General features: G+C 42.8%; 1 pseudogene; it reads right to left on the bottom strand.

Moving 5' to 3' along the window:
- Positions 1-5,727: 5,727 nt before the first annotated feature.
- On the bottom strand, positions 5,728-14,201 carry LOC129528880 (endogenous retrovirus group K member 6 Env polyprotein-like; annotated as a pseudogene).
- Positions 14,202-14,622: the final 421 nt, after the last annotated feature.

Genomic DNA, 14,622 nt, shown 5'->3' with positions numbered 1-14,622 from the left:
CTTTAGTTCTGTCTCTAGAGCAAAGCCCACAGTTATTGGTTAATGAATGCGTTAAGGCACCCACACCTTCCACCAATGTTGAGCTGTGTTCACCCCATGGTGACTTTTGGGGCAGTGGATTGCAGGGTGGGTCTGGAGTGCCATGTGACTGCTCTGCAGGACTTGGAGACATTGGTGAAATTTCTGCACAGGTGGCTTCTGGAGCTCCTGGCCAAGGCGCACCTTTCCTCAAGAGCATGACTCCTTGATGCTTGAAATCTGGGTGAGGACAGGATGAGGACATTTAAAAATACTGTTTAGTGTTAGGTTTTTAACTCATCGTTTAATTCTCTGACACAGCAGCTGAGCTTTTCTTTTTTCTTGAGATGGAATTTTGCTCTTGTTGCCCAGGCTGGAGTGCAGCGGAGAGATCTTGGCTCACTGCAACCTCCGCCTCCTGTGTTCAAGTGATTCTCCTGCCTCAGCCTCCTGAGTAGCTGGGATTACAGGCACATGCCACCACACCCGGCTAGTTTTTGTATTTTTAGTAGAGATGGGGTTTTGCCATGTTGGCCAGACTGGTCTTGAACTCCTGACCTCAGATGATCTGCCCCTCTTGGCCTCCCAAAGTGCTGGGATTACAAGCATGAGCCACTGCGCCTGGCACTGAGCAATTTTTTAAACCAATATATTCTTTGGTGCAGCATCTAATTTAATACTTATTTTAAAACCTAATCCTTTAAAAATCTTTATTTGCCAGTTGATAGAGAATGTCTGTTTTAAACACACGTTTCTAATGTATAAATCTAATGTTAGCAATACAATTCCAAACCCTTTACTTACCAGTGGGTATTTTATTTAGCAGAGACTGTATAAAATGCACTGCTAGCCAAACTGCTTTTGAATTTCTTTTGCCCCAGATCTCTGGTTTTTGGAGGCTTCATTAAATAAAACTAATAATCCTCTATTCACTTTTTAAAAATTGTGGTAAAGTATATTACATAAAGTTTACATTTTAACCATTTTAAGTGTCCACTTTGCTGGCATTAAGTATACTCACATTGTTGGGGAACTGTCACCATCATCCCACTAAAAAATGTTTATCTTCCCAAACTGAACCCAATAAACACTAACTCCCTACTGCTCCCTTCCCAATCTCTGGCAAACACCATTCAATTCTCTGTGTTGGAAACAAGTGCTCGACATAGCCAAAAGAAACGCCCTAGAAAATTTCTCAGCAGGGCACCTTTACTTCTGCAGAAGGGTGCTGCTTGTGCCCGTTACAATCGCAAGAGCACAATGAACAAAGGAGGGAAGGAGTTTTTAATGCAGTTCCTGTTTCTGTGTCTTTCCCCAATTGGCTGGGATTGGACTGCACAATCTAAGTTGATCCCGATTGGCTAAGATTTAAACTTTTCCAAATAGGTTAAATGTGCGATTTGTGGAAACAGAAGAGAAGAAGGGGGGTAGGATTGATGTACAACTTTTATAACTTATGATCAGAAAGTTGAGTCTTTGAAGAGGAACTTAGTTGTTCCAACATGTGTCTGTGTTAACCCCACTACTGTAGGTACCTCATAAAAGTGAAGTCACAGTATTTGACTTTTTGTGACTAGTTTATTTCATTTAGCATAACATGTTCAAGGTTCATGTTGTAGCACATCTCAGAATTTCCTTTTTTAAGGCTGGATAATATTCTATTGTATGGCTATACCACATTTTGATTTGCTTTCACCTTTTCAATATTGTGAATAAAGCTGCCATGAACATGGGTGTACAAATAGCTCTTCCAGTACCTGCTTTCAACTTTTTGATTAATACACCCAGAAGTGGAATTGCTGGATCATACGTTGGTATCACTTTTTAGTATTAATGTTTATTTTCCAACTTGGTCTTGAGGCTTCTCTCTTGAGAAAGGCCAAAAGCCAATATAGCCACACTCTTTTTTAAAATTTTTTTATTTTAAGAGTCTTGCTCTGTCATCCAGGCTGGAGTGCAGTGGCACAATCTCAGCTCACTGCAACCTCTGCCTCCTGGGTTCAAGTGATTCTCATGCCTCAGCCTCCCGAGCAGCTGGGATTACAGGTATCTCCCACCATGCCCAGCTAATTTTTATATTTTTTGTAGAGACGGGGTTTCACCATGTTGGCCACACTGGTCTTGAACTCCTGACCTCAGGTGATCCGCTCATCTTGGCCTCCCAGAGTGGTGGGATTACAGGCCTGAGCCAACATGTCCGGCCCAAGATAGCCACTCTCTAGGAGAGCTGGTGGAGGATGTTAAGTTCAAGTGTGTCAAGTGAGACACAATGAGAAAGTGAAACCAAAATCAATGAAAGGAAAAAGTTTATTATAGATTCCAGAGAAGTTAGGGGTGCTGAATAATGGCCCACAGCAAGTCCAGAGACAGTATGGTGCTCAACCTGTGGGTAGGTTACTGGAGAGATGAAGAGACAGAGAGGGCCTGTGGGACTGTGCCTTTTAAGGATCATGGGTTTGTCCTTCAGTCTTTCTTCACGTGATTGTCGATTGGCTAGGGAAAAAAACGAAGGGGGGAATTTATTTACATGACTGTGGTGTTGGTCATTAGCTTTTATAGGAGTCAGCAGCTGTGAGATGAGGAACACGTGGGTTATATCAGGAAACAACCACACAGGGAGAGGAAGTTTGTCAGACCTAAAAGCGTAGCAGCTTTATATTAAATTATGATCTATGGCAATTCTATGTTTATTCCCTATCACTTTTTTATGTTTTTAGGAGACAGGGGTCTGCCCAGGCTGGTCTCTAACTCCTGGGCTCAAGCAATCCTCCCATCTGGGTCTCCCAAAGTGCTGGGATTGCAGACGTGAATAAAACACCTGCCCCAAATCACTTTTAAATCCTACCACGTCTTGGCAGGTGTTTTTATTCACACGGATATTTAGAAAATGCCAAAAAGGGTTTGTGTGTATGTGTGTGATATAAAGTTTCTGGTTTGGTTGTCAAAAATATAGGAAGAACTACAGTACACACGGCTTTAAATTCCAAAGTTTTTCTTTGCTTGTAGACTGATATTTATCATAGTCCCTGGAGGAGGGTGTAAGGCCTCCAGCGACCCAGGATCCAGTTTCAGAGACTTCATTAGGTTAGTGAATGTGGCCAAGTTACACCGCCCGTCCATGCCTCTGTTTTCCATCCATAAAGAGGGCAACATAAAAACGCTCTTGAACGAGAAGAAGGGGAACCCCTCCCACGGCTCCAGGAGACCCCTGTGCAGATTTCACCTGGGGTCTGCATAGCCTGAAGGGTGGCTCTCCCACTGGCAATCCCGCCTCCAGGGCATCGCCCCGCCCCATTGTCTCCGTCTTGGTATCGCCCCGCCCCTTCTGCCTTTCCCGGGGGACGCTGGGATCTCTCTACTAGCTTTGGAAAGTCGCGGCTGTAGCACCCTTCTAACGTCACCACGCGGCTCTCCTGGCTCCTATTTCTAAGCCCATTCCAGGTCATCGCCCCCCCCGCCCCCGTTGCCCTCATGCCTGGAAACGGAAGTGCGCTCCCGGAAACGGAAGTGAATGCCGTACTCCGCGTGCAGGCCCGCCTCCTTCCACATCAACCAGTCTAAGGTTGCTGCCACCAGACTAGGAGGACTGGAGTAGGGTTGGGGTCAAAGGGTAGCCGCCTGCAGGTCGCCTCCTCCTGTGGTTTTCCCGGACGTCGCGCCTGGGACTTCCTGCCGATACCGCACTTCTTCCCAGACTCCCACCTGCGCCGCTGGGGGCTTGGGTCCAGGTAAAAGGCGGGTCGGGAGTGCGGGCAGCGAGCTTCGGCTTTCCCAAGCCTCTTCATCAGCCTTTGCAGACTTTCTGCAGAAGGAAGAAAATCTCTTGCTGGAGTCGTGGTTGTTTCGTCCCCAGCAGCTTCACCGACCAGGGGATTCCAGCCAGTTTGGGTGAACACTGGGTGAATTTGTTCTTTTGGGGGATGTTCTTTATGTTTGGTAAATTATGTACAGGTGGAGAAATTAGAAACCATTGTTAGGGAGTACGGGCATCTGACACAATTAAATGCATGGGTGAATGAATGCATCTAAATGCAAATTTTACTGTCACGGAAAATCAGCTCGGTATTCAGCTCAGAACCCTGTAAATCTCTAAGCTTCAGAATACAAGCATCTCCAGAGAAAAAAAGAGAACATGCAGGCTTGTTTTTGTATCACAAATGGGAATTGAGTTGACCATAAACAGCAAGAGCCTTTTCCAAGTGGATTTTCCTTACCTTGTTAATTTGGAAATTTTCGAACTGAAGAAAATGTCAAAGTCTAGTACAACAAACCACCATTGCCCTAGATTCACTAAGTAATTAATCTCTTGTCATTTCCTTTTTTTTTTTTTTTTTTTTGAGATAGTCTCACTCGATTGCCCAGGCTGGAGTGCAACAGCACGATCTCCGCTCACTGCAACCTCCACCTCCCAGGTTCAAGTGATTCTCTTGCCACAGCCTCCCAAGTAGCTGGGATGACAGGCGCACACCACCACACCCGGCTAATTTTTGTATTTTTAGTAGAGACGGGGTTTCACCATGTTGGCCAGGCTGAACTCCTGACCTCGTGGTCTGCCCGCCTCGGCCTCCCAAAGTGCTGGGATTACAGGCACGAGCCACCGCGCCTTGCACATATGAAGGTTTATAAGCTAAAAGTAAGTTGACGGTGAGGTAGGAGGCGGGACTAGACTCTGGAGTCTAGTGGGCTTGGACACCCCACCAAATTGAAGACTAGCTAAAACAGGTCTGTGCCACGTGAATTTTTTTTTTGGTGTCTCCACTATTGAGTAGGTTCTCAGGTGGTCAGGGCCTCTGAGGTCTCCCTCTGGGCAATGCTGCTTGCCCCCTTCCTTTCCTCCCTTCCACAGTTACCATTTGTTTAGCTCCTCTCTGCCCTGCCCTCTGGAATTTAGGTTCAACATCCAACTGTCCATTTTTAGCTCCTAATCCACTTTTATAACACCCTGCTATTTATATTTACACCTTTCTGGAAGGTGGGAATTTAAAAGGGAAAATTAACTAGACATTTGCTAAACTTAGGCTGAAACCCCCTGTAGCGATCCTTAGTCGACCTGGGGACAACAGCAAGCATCCCAGAGGACTTGGCACTGGAGTGTCTTTTACGCTATTGGAGCAAGTTCAAATTCATCTTAAGAAGAGACTCATTTTCTGTTGCAGCACTGTTTGGGTTCAATACAGATTAGAAAACTAACAGATTTGGCCTACATATGGTTCTATACATTATAATGATATTTACAATTAGACTTATTTTGTAAAAAGGAAAATGGGAAGACGTCCCTTATGTACAGGCTTTTATGGCTCTTTACAGGCTCATGTTAATTCCAGGGACCAGAATGCCATGCCTAAGGGATCCCCTCCTAGCTGCTCCCTTTAGAAGGCTTACGTTTTCCCCAGGGTCTCTTCAGTCCCCCAATTCTGAGGGGCTTCCTACCAGTTCTTCAATGAAGGAACCCACCCCAAGGTCATCACTCACGCCTCCCCCTTATGCAAACTAGCCCCTATCCCTCCCACTTCCCAAGAGAGTAAGCCCAACCAGTATCACCAGGAGTGGGGCCCCATATCAGCCCCTAAAGTGAAACCTGTGTGCATTGTGGGTGGTAGGTAGTGGAAGTAAGGGAACATGTGCCATTTTCTGTGTCTAATTTGGCTTTATGCAAGGAAAAAATTGGACAGTTTTTAGAGAATCAAGAAAAGTTTATAGAGAAGTATGTTAAGTTAACCATGTTGTTTCATTTTGTAGGGGTGGGTTGCCCCTACACACCTGTGGGTCTTTCTCGTAAGGTGGAACGAGAGACTTAGGAAAGAAAAAGACACAGAGACAAAGTATAGAGAAAGAAATAAGGGGACCCGGGGGACCAGCGTTCAGCATATGGAGGATCCCGCCAGCCTCTGAGTTCCCTTAGTATTTATTGATCATTCATGGGTGCTTCTTGAAAAGGGGGTTGTGTCAGGGTCACAAGACAATAGTGGGGAGAGGGTCAGCAGACAAACACGTGAACAAAGGTCTTTGCATCATAGACAATGTAAAGGATTAAGTGCTGTGCTTTTAGATATGCATACACATAAACATCTCAATGCTTTACAAAGCAGTATTGCTGCCCGCAGGTCCCATCTCCAGCCCTAAGGCGGTTTTTCCCTATCTCAGTAGATGGAGCATACAATCGGGCTTTATACCGAGACATTCCATTGTCCAGGGACAGGCAGGAGACAGATGCCTTCCTCTTGTCTCAACTGCAAGAGGCATGCCTTCCTCTTATACTAATCCTCCTCAGCACAGACCCTTTACGGGTGTCGGGCTGGGGGACGGTCAGGTCTTTCCCTTCCCACGAGGCCATATTTCAGACTATCACATGGGGAGAAACCTTGGACAATACCTGGCTTTCCTAGGCAGAGGTCCCTGCGGCCTTCCGCAGTTTTTGTGTCCCTGGGTACTTGAGATTAGGGAGTGGTGATGACTCTTAAGGAGCATGCTGCCTTCAAGCATCTGTTTAACAAAGCACATCTTGCACCGCCCTTAATCCATTTAACTCTGAGTTGACACAGCACATGTTTCAGAGAGCAGGGGGTTGGGGGTAAGGTTATAGATTAACAGAATCTCAAGGCAGAGGAATTTTTCTTAGTACATAACAAAATGGAGTCTCCTATGTCTACTTCTTTCTATACAGACACAGCAACAATCTGATCTCTCTTGCTTCTCCCCACATTTCCCCCTTTTCTTTTTGACAAAACCGCCATCGTCATCATGGCCCGTTCTCGATGGTCGCTGTATCTTCGGAGCTGCTGGGTACACCTGCAGACTAACAACAGACAAAACAGGCACACAAGGATTAATATGAGATTTATAATCGTAGTACTTCCGATGGTCTTAACCCAAGTGACAGGGTTAAGATTTGCGAGGCCATCAGCAACTCCTGCAATTGCCCCAGTTCCTGGCACCAGATTTAAATGGGCTTTTGATGCTTCGAAAATTTGTTCTTTTAATTTGGAAATGTCTAAAGTGAGATTATCTTCTCTTCCCTGTAGATGGCGTCTAACCATGTCCCAGTGATGCTCAGACTCATTATAAATTTGGGGTGTAATGCAAAAGTCTGACGTATTCCAGTCACACTGTAACTGGAAACGATGTTCTAAGCTCATGAGTCTGTCTCCCATCCAAATGACAGTTTGTCTAAGATCATTAATTTGATTTGCCAATTTTTGATCAATACTAGATTGCGAATTCCACAATCTTGTAGAATTTTTTTGCCAATCATTAACAAAGTTTACCGACTGAACAGAAGAGTGCAATGCAACTCCTGCCACAGCAGCCGTAGCTGTGACTGCAATGAATCCCATAATCACTGCAATTAAAGTAAAAATGAATCTTTTGGATCTATTTAAAACACCTTTTAATACTTCAGTCAAAATATGGACGGATGGCGAGGCCTCCCACGGTCGGTCCATGGACACAGGGATCCACACGCCCTCTCTTGCTCTCACCAGCAGAATACGGTGTTGCCAATTAAAAGTTGAATCAATGCAAGTAAACAATCTACAATTTTCACAGGTTATAGTCTGGGAGTCTGGTTTAATAACTATATTTCCTACAACTAGCATATAAGGGGGCTTTACGCAACTTTGTAAAGGAACCGTTAGACTGGAATTTAGGTCGATAGTATAAAATGGCTTACGATCTCTTGTTTCTAAAGTTTGATTTCCAGACCAAATTCTAATGTGGTGTGAGGCCACAGTAAGCCTCCATAATTCTGGATGTTCAGGACCAGAAACAGGACTTATTATTTTTGGTCTTGGGGTAGAGATTCCTTTTTCTCCCCATTCCCAAGGGTAGAAGGACTGTAATTTTTTATACTTATGTTTGTCTAAACTTTCTGTTAAGTCACTATCAACAGCTGGACTCACTTGTGTACTTGGACACGACTGAGTTTGTCCTGAGCAATTGTGGTAGAATTGACCTCAAGGTGCCCAATCTATAATAGTTCCGAATTCATTGTTTTGTAATATCACCGCACTATTGGCCACACATTCTTCCCAAACTAAAACTTCTGTATTTTTTGATTCTTTGGGAATTTCCTTGGGGCAATGTTTCCCTTTAGGTCTAAATTTTAATGATCTTTGATAAGAAAAGTCTTGTAAATAATTTACCCGTGGCCTGAGTGACATCCCGCTTACCATGTGATAAGTGAATCTACTGATGGGACTGACAGTAGGTACTTCTACCAACCAATTTTGGACTGCAGGCATTAAACATCCTGGTGCTCTCCCTAGGCAAATAGGAGGATAACGATACCCAATGGAAATATTTATCATCATCCCTTCTTCCTCAGGTTTGGCAGGGCAGCGATCATCTGTAGGGCCAGGTACCCATACACTATCATTAACATATACTTCTATAGGATTATCCATCCATGTGACTGCCCGAATTAAGGGCGGGAAAGGCACATAGGCCCAGTAGGTATAATTAGCTGCAGCTGCTCCTGCAGGCATAGGGAGACTTACCACCGTTGATACAATCATCAAGGCTGCAAGCAGCATACTCTCTGGGGTTTGTGTCACCTTTGTGTTCTCTAGATATTTTGTAGCTAACTGCGTCAGCTTCTTTAGTTGTGCCCAAGTCGGCGGCTCTGCCTTCTTGGTGGATGGCAACTTCATCTGTTCTTCTGATGTTACCATTTTGTTCATCTTGTGAGTCAACGGTGCTCGATTGCGGTGTCTCCGTCTCCGCGGAGGTGCTTTTCTTTGCATCTCCGATGGGTTCATTGTAGAACTTCAAATGTCTAGTGGGTATCCAAACAGGAAGCTGATTTTCTCCTGGTGAAACACAAGCAAAACCTCTCCCCCACGTTATCACCTTCCCTATTTCCCATGTCTTATTTTTATTATCTTTCCACCAAATTAGTTTTCCTTCATGTGGGCTGTTCTTTTTACCAGTAAGATGTTGTTCTGCAGAAGTAGTAGTCTGATTTCTATAAATGTTTAAAAAATTTAAAGTATAGAGTGCTAGATTAAGTTGCATCTGAGGAGTGGTACACTCCTTACTGTCTCCCCCTTCTTTTTGTTTAACTAATTGAGTTTTGAGTGTTCTATTAGTTCTTTCAACTATGGCCTGTCCTTGGGAATTATAAGGAATTCCTGTTGTGTGTGAAATTTTCCACTGACTTAAGAACTTTTGGAAAGCTTTACTACAATATCCTGGTCCATTGTCAGTTTTGATTTTTTTTGGAACTCCCATTACAGCAAAACAAGACAATAAATGTTTTTTAACATGGGAAGTACTTTCTCCTGTTTGGCAAGTTGCCCATATGAAATGTGAATAAGTATCAACTGTTACATGAACATATGATAATCTTCCAAATGAAGGTACATGCGTGACATCCATTTGCCATAATGCATTAGGACACAAACCTCTGGGATTAACTCCTGCCTCTTGAGTGGGCAGGTGTAAGACTTGACACTGGGTGCAATGTTGTACAATATCTTTTGCCTGTTTCCATGTGACATCAAATTTGTTTTTTAATCCTGCTGCATTTACATGAGTCAAAGCATGAAGTTCTTTTGCTTTTATGAATGCAGATGATACCAGTAAGTCAGCTTGTTCATTTGCTTTAGTCAAAGGCCCTGGTAAATTAGTGTGTGCTCGAATATGAGTAATATAAAATGGGAAATTTCTTTTTCTTACAGTTTGTTGTAATAAATTGAATAGCTGGTTTAACTGATCATCCATGCTATATTTAATTAGAGCTGTCTCAACATCCCTTTGTAGCCTGTACTACATATGCAGAATCTGATATAATATTGATAGGTTGGTCAAAATCTTGTAACACTGTAATGACTGCAACCAACTCTGCTCTTTGAGCCGATTGATACGGAGTTTTGATTACTCGTTCTTTCGGCCCTGTGTAAGCCGCTTTTCCATTGCTGGAACCATCAGTAAATACTGTTAGAGCATTTTCTAAAGGTTCACGTCTGGTAATTTTAGGTAGAATCCAAGTGGTCAATTTTAAGAACTGGAAGATTTTTGTTTTTGGGTAATGATTATCAATAATTCCCACAAAATTAGCAAGACCAATCTGCCATGCACCAGAATTGATAAAGGCTTGTCTAACTTGTTCCTTGGTTAAAGGGACAACTATTTTGTCTGGGTCATTTCCACATAATTTTATTATTCGTAATCTTGTCTGACCGATTAATGTAGCCATTTGATCCAAGTACAATGTAAAAGTCTTAACTGTACTGTGAGGAAGGAATGACCACTCCACAAGATCAGTATTTTGAATAATGATGCCTGTTGGAGAATGTGCAGTGGCAAAAATCAAAAGTTGGAGTGGGGCTAAAGGATCTATTCTATTTATTTGCGCTGACTGAATTTTTTCGTCCACTAATTTAATTTCTTTTGTTGCCTCTGGGGTTAACATTCTTTTACTATTTAAGTCTGAGTCTCCTCTTAAGATAGAGAACAAATTTGACATGGCATAAGTAGGAATGCCTAGAGTTGGCCGAATCCAATTAATATCTCCCAGCAATTTTTGAAAATCATTTAGTGTTTTTAATGTGTCTTTTCTTATTTCTATTTTTTGTGGCTTAATTTTTCTATTTTCTATCTGCATCCCTAAATAATGAAAAGGAGTAGAGGTTTGGATCTTATCAGATGCTATTGCCAGTCCTGCGTTGGCAACCTCTGCTTGCAGAAATGTATAACAGTCAATTAATTTATCTTTCGTTTCTGCAGCACATAAAATATCATCAATATAATGAATAATATAACAGTCTGAAAACTTGTCTCTAACTGCTTGAAGAGCTCGACCTACAAAATTCTGACAAATAGTTGGACTATTAAGCATTCCCTGAGGTAGCACTTTCCACTGAAACCTGGTGGCTGGTTCTTTATTATTTATGGCTGGTATAGTAAAGGCAAATTTTTCGCAATCCTGCTCCGCCAGAGGGATGGTAAAAAAGCAATCCTTTAGATCGATTATAATTAAAGGCCAATCTTTTGGGATCATGGCCGGAGAGGGCAACCCAGGTTGGAGAGGACCCATGGGTTGAATTATGGCATTTACGGCCCTTAAGTCAGTTAACATACGCCATTTGCCTGATTTCTTCTGAATTACAAACACAGGAGAATTCCAAGGCGAGAATGAAGGCTCAATATGACCCTTTTCTAACTGTTCATTTGCTAATAAATGTAAAGCCTCCAGTTTTTGTTTTGGTAGCGGCCACTGATTTACCCACACCGGTTTTTCTGTTTTCCAAGTTAATGGTATGGGTTTAGGAGGCTCTACAGTGGCCGCCCCTAAAAAGGATACCCTATTCCTTCTCTTTTTTGATTTATTTTAGCCTCAACTGGAACTTTAATGCCGTCTTCATTTTTTCCTAGTCCCTTTCCTGGTATATATCCCATCTTGGACATGATTTTTCGGCTCGTGGGGCTATATAATGGAGCGGGCATGGTGATTTCTGCACCCCATTGTTGTAATAAATCTCGACCCCACAGATTAAGAGGAATTGAAGTAATCATTGGCTGAACAGTACTTTCTTGATTATCTGGCCCTAAGCAATGTAAAATGTCAGTACTTTGATACACTTCTGAGGCTGTGCCTATGCCGACAAGTCCTGTAACAGCCTTTTGTTTAGGCCAATTTTTTGGCCACTGATTTAAAGCAATGATAGAGACATCTGCTCCAGTGTCTACCAACCCTTCAAACTGTTTTCCTTGAATAATGGCCTTACACACAGGTCTGTTCTCTGAGACCTGACTTGCCCAATATGCAGCCTTTCTTGTCGGATCAGTGCTTCCAAGCCCTCCTATTCTTTTTATTTCACTATTCCCACCCTTAATATATGGCAGGAGTAATAATTGAGCAATCCTGTCTCCTGGACTGGCACTCCAAGGAATTGAAGAGCTAATAACCAATTGAATTTCACCTTTATAGTCTGAATCAACCACACCAGTATGAATTTGAACTCCTTTTAGATTTAGACTTGATCTTCCCAAGATTAGTCCTACAGTCCCCTCAGGCAGGGGGCCATATATCCCTGTGGGGATTTTTTGTGGGGGCTCCCCTGGAAGCAGAGAGACTGCTTGTAGAGTACATAAATCTACTGCTGCACTGCCGCTTGTGGCGGGGGACAATTGTTGTATTGTGGTAACTGGCTTATTCCCTGAAACACTTGGGACAGTGGGGGTTGTTGTCCCTGAAAACCCTGAGGAACAAATGGCTGAATTGGGAATGCCCCAGTTTGTTGTGGGGCCTGAGGCTGGCCCCTTTGCTTGTTTCCCGACAATGGTTGCCCATTTTTATTAAATTTAGAACGACATTGACTAGCCCAATGTTTTCCTTTTTTACATCTTGGACATAAGTCAGGTGGCTCTCTACCTGTTGGAGTTGCTTGAATAGTTATATTCTGTTTATTTAAGACTGGGCAATTCTTTTTTAAGTGACCAATTTGGCCACAATTATAACATTTTCCTCCAAATGTTCTAACTTGTCCTCCTAAAACAACTCCTGTTATTTCTTGAGCCATAAGCATAGCTTTATGCATAGCTCCTCCGATTCCATCACAGGCTTTTACATATTCTGAGATTACATCTGATCCTGCAGGAACCTTTCCTTTTAATGGCTTAATGGCTGATTGACACTCAGGATTGGCGTTTTCATATGCCATCAACTCCACTATGACCTTACGGGCTTTTTCATCGGCAATTGACTTTTGAGCAACATCTTGGAGCCTTGCCACAAAATCAGGGTAGGGCTCTTTTGAACCTTGTCTTACTGTATTAAATGAGGGGCAGATGCTTCCTGGGTCTTGGATTTTTTCCCAGGCTCTAAGGCAGATAGCTCTAACTTGCTCAATGGCCTCATTTTGCATTAATGCTTGTTGACTAATAGTACTCCAATTTTGACCTGTTCCTAATAGTTGATCTGCATCTATGTTAACTGGAGGATTGGCAGCCCTATTTCTTCGGACCTGTTCTTGTACCCCATCAATCCACCAAGTCTTAAATTGTAAAAATTGAGAGGGTGAGAGAGACGATTTTGCCAGAATCTCCCAATCATAAGGAATGAGTCTATGTCCATGAGCAATGGAATCTAATAATGTCCTCATATAAGGGGAGTTGGGTCCATACTGTTTTACTCCCTCTTTCATATCTTTTAGCATTTTTATCAAAAAAGACTTGTATCTGGCCTCAACTGTGAGAGGCTCTCCCTCTTGGGCTCCTTCTCCAGGTGGCATCGGTTCTAACGTTACTGGGAATTGCCACGCCTCAGTATCTCCTTCCTTTCTTGCTTTATCAACTACTAGGTGGTGCCGTAGGATCAAGTCTCCTAGTGGGCGGCTGAGGGTATGGCGCCCTGCCCTGTGGTGCTGGGGGCATTCCTGGATATCCATACTGACTTTCTGGGGGTGGCCAATACTGAAGTTCAGCCGGCGGCCAGTATTGATAGGCTACTGGCGGTTGGGTCTTATTTTCTTTAACCTGCGTTTGAGGTTGTAATGTTACAGGCACCTGACCTGCTGGAAGAGGACTTGGCCCTCGTGGTTTAGACTCTGATGGCCCCACTAATTCTGGACCTTTTCCTTCTAATTTTAACGTTTCAGGATATATCACCTCCTGTAATTGATTATAGTCAACATTTTGCGTTGACTGAGCCATTACCGGCTCTGCTACATATTCACAATGTAAACCTTCCCTTTCTTTCTGGGATTTTTTCCTTGTCTTTTCATTACAATCTATTAAACAGCTTCCAGGGGCGTCAGAAACTGAAACGCTATCTTCTTCTGTTTGAAATGGTTCTAAAGCTGCTTTAATAATGGCCCAATCATTCCATACTGTAAGTGGAATGATATTACCCTTCCTACCTGCTTGTTTTAGTTCCTTACCAATTCTTTTCCAGTCTTTTAGATCTAAAGTTCCTTGTTCTGGAAACCATGGGCAAAATTGTTCTATTATTTGAAATAGCTTGATTAGATTTTTTGTAGATACTTTAACTCCCCCTCTTTTTAAAAGAATTTTAATAAAGCTGAGATAAGAGGCATATTTACTTTTAATTTTACTTTTAGTTTGCCCCATTATCACCCTAGCTTCTTCCGAGCGCACAAGCTTACCGTACGGCTGACTGTAGATGTACTCGGGATCTCTCGTCGACTTGTCCTCAATGACCACGCTCGAGCGTACCTTCACCCTAGAGAAAAGCCTCCACGTTGCGCACCAGCACATTCTCCAACAGGCATCATTATTCAAAATACTGATCTTGTGGAGTGGTCATTCCTTCCTCACAGTACAGTTAAGACTTTTACATTGTACTTGGATCAAATGGCTACATTAATCGGTCAGACAAGATTACGAATAATAAAATTATGTGGAAATGACCCAGACAAAATAGTTGTCCCTTTAACCAAGGAACAAGTTAGACAAGCCTTTATCAATTCTGGTGCATGGCAGATTGGTCTTGCTAATTTTGTGGGAATTATTGATAATCATTACCCAAAAACAAAAATCTTCCAGTTCTTAAAATTGACCACTTGGATTCTACCTAAAATTACCAGACGTGAACCTTTAGAAAATGCTCTAACAGTATTTACTGATGGTTCCAGCAATGGAAAA

This window comes from Gorilla gorilla, chromosome 20 (assembly GCF_029281585.2).
Source record: "Gorilla gorilla gorilla isolate KB3781 chromosome 20, NHGRI_mGorGor1-v2.1_pri, whole genome shotgun sequence".
NCBI classification, from domain to species: Eukaryota; Metazoa; Chordata; class Mammalia; order Primates; family Hominidae; genus Gorilla; species Gorilla gorilla.
Note: the sequence above shows the minus strand (reverse complement) of the source record. Positions and strands in the feature narration are given on the sequence as shown.